At 52.9% G+C, this 5,785-nt stretch overlaps 1 non-coding gene across 1 annotated transcript; it reads right to left on the bottom strand.

Moving 5' to 3' along the window:
* Window positions 1–4,816: 4,816 nt before the first annotated feature.
* Window positions 4,817–4,889, bottom strand: TRNAV-CAC. Its single transcript has one exon. It is a non-coding gene; the product is annotated as a tRNA-Val (tRNA).
* Between the last annotated feature and the right edge of the window lie 896 nt (window positions 4,890–5,785).

The raw sequence follows: 5,785 nt of genomic DNA on the forward strand, positions 1-5,785 counted from the left end.
TCTAATCATCAGGGTGTGTTCCTTTAGCAACTGGACCCCTCCATCTTCCAGGAGTCATCTCACTAGTATGAATTCAAGTATGACTGCCAGGGACTTATCAGAAGTAACATGAGATGCTCTGACCCTAACACTCACGAAATTCCAAGTGTCTTAGGAGACCTGTGTTAGGAACTGGGTATAAAGAGCAAATGTATATTTCTTTTTTTTTTTTTTGAGTTGGAGTCTCACTCTGTTGCCCAGGCTGGAGTGCAGTAGCACACTCCTGGCCACCGCAGCCTCGCCCTGCTGTGCTCCGGCGATCCTTCCGCTTCAGCCTTCCAAGTAGCTGGAACTACAGGCGTGTGCTACCACACCCGACTGATTTTTGATTTATTGTAGAGACAAGGTCTCGCCAAGTTGCCCAGGCGGGTCTCGAACCCGCGGGCTCAGGCAATCCACTCACCTCTGCCTCCCAAAGCACTGGGATTACAGGCTGAGCCACCAAGCCCAGCCTGTATATTTCTTATTACATCAAAATATCATACATACTATGTGTTCTATCTTATTATTGTTGGCCTCACCAACTAGGAACTCCCTGAGGGCAGTAAATTTTTTTTTTTTTTTTTTGTAGAGACAGAGTCTCACTATGTTTCCTAGATTTGGTCTTGAGCTCTTGGCCTCAAGTGATCCTCTTTCCCTGGCGTCCCAAAGTGCTGGGATTATAGGTGTGAGCCACTGTGCCCAATTTTTTTTTTTCCTTCTTAAATCCCCAGAGGCTAGAACAATACCTGGCACATATCAGACACTCAATATATATTTGTTTACTAAAGAATGTATGATGTCATTTGTTTGCCAAAGCAGGGAGTGGAGGACAATCTGATCTCTGTCATGGAGGAGAGAAAAATAAAAGGGGGGGGGGTGCCACAGTGGAATTATGATGTGGTTTTTTTATTTTTATTTTTATTTTTGAGTTGGAGTCTCACTGTCGCCCAGACTGGAGTGCAGTGGCCACTCCTGGCCACCGCAGCCTCGACCTGCTGGGCTCCGGCAATCCTTCCGCCTCAGCCTTCCAAGTAGTTGGAACTACAGGTATGCGCTACCACGCCCGGCTAATTTTTTTTGATTTGTTGTAGAGATGAGGTCTCACCTGCCCAGGCGGGTCACGAACCCGCAGGCTCAGGCAATGTTGTTATCTTTTTTGAGTCTGGGTCTCACTCTGTCACTCAGGTTGGAGTGCAGTGGCATGCTCATGGCCACCGCAGCCTCGAACTGCTGGGCTCAGGTGATCCTTCCACCTAGCATTCCAAGGAGTTGGAACCACAGGCACGCGCCACCATGCCCGGCTTATTTTTTGATTTATTGTAGAGACCAGGTCTTGCCATGTTGCTCAGATTGGTCTCAAACCTCTGAGCAGGCAATCCTCTCGCCTCTGCCTCTCGAAGTGCTGGGATTATAGATGTGAGACACCGTGCCTGGCCCACAGTGAAATTATTTATAGCAATTAGAGGCAAAGGACTAGGCATGCACAAAACAACATGGGTAAACTATAAAGCCACAATGCATAGTGGAACAATTGCATGCAAAATTAAACAATTACAAAAGCTACACATATTACAAGATTAAATACATTGAAGAGGATCCCACAGTAATAGGGAATAGGGTTAAAAGAAAATAGTAACTAAGACAATAATGAAGCAAGAGAAGAGCCTTGCACCCACCCGTGAGGACAGAGGGCCATGAGTTGAGATTAACACTGTACCTGATGTACAGTGTTACCTACAATTTTTTGTTGTCGTCGTTGTTGTTGAGTCTCATTCTTGTCACTCAGGCTGGAGAGCAGTGGCAAGATCCTGGCTCACCACTGCCTCTACCTCCTGGGCCTCCTTGACCTTCTGGGCCTCAGCCTCCCAAGTAACTGGGACTACAGATGTGTGTCACCATGTCTGGCTAAATATTTAATTTTTGTAGAGACGAGGTCTTGCTATGTTGCCTAGACTGGTCTCAAACTCCTGAACTCAAGCAATCCTCCCACTCCGCCTCCCAAAGTGCTGGGATTACAGGAATGAGTCACCATGCCCAGCCACCTACAAATTATTTAATGTTGGCTTACATTCTAGCAGGAGAGGTAGACAATATGCAGTCTGTCAATAACAGAATGATCAATATGTGGCACATGACTATATTTTTTGTTTCCTACAAAAATTTTGATAAGAAAAAACTTTAAAAAATATGTACAGGTTAAGTATCCCTTAACTGAAATGCTTTGGGCCAAGTGTTTTGGATTTTAAATTTTTTCTGATTTTTGAATATTTGCATTATCCGAAATGCCCCAATGAGCATTTCCTTTGAGCATCATGCATGTTGACAATCAGAAGTTTTGGATTTTGGAGTATTTCAGATTTTGGATTTTCAAATTTGGCATGCTCAACCTATGTTTTTGTTTGTTTGGTTTTTTTGAGTTAAAAGTCTCACTCCGTCGCCCAGACTGGAGTGCAGTGGCCGCAACCGGCCACCGCAGCCTCGACCTGCTGGGCTCCGGGGATCCTTCCACCTCAGCCTTTCAAGTAGCTGGAACTACAGGCGCGCACTACCACACCCGGCTAATTTTTTGATTTATTGTAGAGATGGAGTCTCACCAAGTTGCCCAAGTGGGTCTCGAACCCACCGGCTCAGACAATCCACTCACTCAGCCTCCCAAGGCACGGAATTACAGGCTGATCCACCGAGCCCGGCTCAACCTATATTTTATGTGAGTATCTAGAACAGGCTTCAAGTATGTGGGGTTTTACTAAAAATTTTTTAGTAGTTACATTAAAGCATAACTGACATACAATACACTGAACATATTTATTTATTTGTTTATTGGAGTTGGAGTCTCACCTGGTCACCCAGACTGGAGTGCAGTGGCCGCTCCTGGCCACTGCAGCCGCGACCCGCTGGGTCCGGTGATCCTTCCGCCTCAGCCTTCTAAGTAGCTGGAACTACGGGCGCGTGCTACCACGCCTGGCTAGTTTTTTGATTTATTGTAGAGATGAGGTCTTGCTGCCCAGGCCGGTCTCGAACCCTCGGGCTCAGGCAATCCACTTACTCAGCCTCCCAAAGGCGCAGGATTACAGGCTGAGCCACCGAGTCCGGCTCTTATTTATTTTAGAAATGAGGTCTTGCCCTAAGCTCTGGCAATCCTTTCACCTCGGCCTCGTAAAATGCTGGGATTACAATTACAGGTTTGAACCACCACACTAGGCTGAACATATCTAAAATGTACAAGTTTTGGCACATGTACCCACCTCTGAAACTATCACTGGAACCCAGGGCTGATTTACTCATTAGGCCCAGTAGGCATGGTTGGTGGGGCCCACAAGAATGTTTCAAATTTATTTTAAATTCAAGGTACCTTTTTGTATTTTAAATTCAAAAGAGTCTGGGCACAGTGGCTCATGTCTGTAATCTTAGCACGTTGGGAGGCCCAGGCAGGGGGATTGCTTGAGCCCAGGAGTTCGAGACCAGCCTAGGCAACACAGTGAATCTCTGTCTCTATTTAACTTTTTATTTTTTTGAGTTGGAGTCTCGAGTGCAGTGGCCTGCTCATGGCAGTCTTGACCTGCTGGGCTCAGGCGATCCTTCCAAGTAGCTGGAACCACAGGTGAGTGGCACCATACTCAACTGTATAAGAGAAGAGGTCTTGCCAAGTTGCCTGGGCTGGTCTCGAACCCGCAGAATCAAGCAATCCTCTCACCTCCGCCTCCCAAAGTGCTGGAATTATAGGTGTGAGCCACCACTCCCAGCCCAGTTTAACTTTTTAAAACACTGCCCAACTGTTTTCCACGGTGGATGCACCGCCAGCAGTGCAGGAATGTTCCAGTTTCTCCACACCCTTGCCATGGTCAGTCTATTTATTAAATTTAGACATCCTAATTTGTGTCCAGTGGTATTTCAATAAATTTTCAATTTGCATTTTCCTAATGATTACTGATGTTAGAGATTTTTTCATGTGATTATTTGCAATCCACAATCTTCCTTGGCGAAGTGTCTGTTTAAATTGTCTGCCTCTCTTTTGTGAGGGAGGGTTGTGAAAATAGTCTTTTAATAAAACGCATACATTGTTTCCGACTGACTTAGAACCAAAGATTTTAGGATTCCCTGTGGGGAGAAACCGAGAGGAGGGAGGGCGAAAGAACGAATGATTTTCGTGACTGAACTGGATGCGAACTAAGAACGACTGGAATCGAGAAAATAAACCCCACGAAGGCAGCTTGGTGGGCGTGGGAGAGTGGAGCGACCGGGTCCTGGCCCTGCACCTGGGGCTGGCGATGCCCTTACTCCCGTGAGCGCAGAGCGCGGCTATCGCCCAGCTCAGGTCGGTCTCGACGCAGGTGTACGGGCTCCGCGGAAGACGCGGACCCCTCGCCGTCCAGGGAGACCGGCCGGACCGCGAGCGGCATCGCCGTTCGGGACGCTGCCCTGAACCGGAACTCGGTCGTCAGGGATCCGGGGGGAACCGGCGACTTCAATCGTTGGGCAGCCACTTCCGGCTCCCGCGGTGCCACGAGTGCCGTCTGGTGTCGGAAGAGACACGACACAGCACCGGAAGGCGGCGCCGCGGCGCAGGTGCCCGCTGAGGGCGAGTCACAGCTCTCGAGGGACCACGCCGCCAGGGGGCGTCTGAGCCGCGCCTGTGACTGAGAGTCACTCCGCCGCTGGCTCCGCACTCGAGTCCCTGCAACCCGCCTTGGGTCCCGGAATCCCGGAATCTCATTGCGGTCTTCTCAGAATCCCATGTAGGATTTGGATGCTTCTGGGAAGGAAAAAATATATATATAATAGCAAAAAAGCTCAGTGTTTCCGCCCGGTTTCGAACCGGGGACCTTTCGCGTGTGAGGCGAACGTGATAACCACTACACTACGGAAACTGACTGTCTGTCTGTGCCTCGCGGAGAGCCCTTGAATCCTAGGGGGTCCTCACTGTGTCCAGAGAAGCACCCGGGCGGGCCAACCGCATTCCCGGTGTCACCTGCGCGCGGGGAAGTCGCCGGCCAGCCGGGTCGGCCAGCTGCTCGCGGGAGGCCAGGCCGGGGCGCGCGGGGAACTCCCGGCGCCTCCCCGGGCCGCCACGCCGCCTCGCGGGAGCCTAGTGCTATCGCCCCCTCGCGGCGGCGGCGGGGAGACGCACGCCCGGGTCAGACTCCCGTGGGCACTCGCGGCGCCGGAGCGCGGAGCTGCGGGGAGCCTCGGCCGCGCGGGAAGCCGCTCCGGGGCCAGACCAGCGCCCCGCTGTGAGATTTCACAACACGCTGAAGGCCGGGCAGGAAGCCCCGGCTCGAACCGGGAGAGAAGCCACCGAGCTGGCCTGCGCGAGGCGGGGCCGCCCCGGGGCGTCGTCCCGAGGCTCCCGGGCCCACCTGGCCGGCCAGGACGGCGCCGGGGCGCCCCGGGAGGCGGGAGGGTCTAGACGCCCCGTGGGGGTTTGCGGGGCCCAGACGCCTGCGCACAAGCCCGGGCGAGGTCGAACGAGCCCTCCCCGCGGTGCTGGCCGGAGTCGCGGGGAGGCCGGGGGCGGAGGCCGCCTCGAATGCCCAGCGGGAGAGGCCGTGGGAAGAGGAGGAGAGGCGGGCCGAGGGTCGCCCGCGCGGCGGCGGGAGGTGTCCAGGGCCGGGTGGCCCGACGCTGCCTGGTGCTCCGGAGCCCTCGTCCCGCTGGGACCCGGGGGAGAGGGGGTTGGGGCCGGACGAGCGAGGGAGGAGGGGACGAGCTGGGAGCGGCGCGGGGAGCGCCAGAAAGCGGCTGGCGCGGCGCCGAGGCTGTGCGG

The sequence above is a fragment of the Carlito syrichta genome, unplaced genomic scaffold (genome assembly GCF_000164805.1).
Source record: "Carlito syrichta isolate Samal-C Ts95f unplaced genomic scaffold, Tarsius_syrichta-2.0.1 Scaffold303153, whole genome shotgun sequence".
Taxonomy (NCBI): Eukaryota; Metazoa; Chordata; class Mammalia; order Primates; family Tarsiidae; genus Carlito; species Carlito syrichta.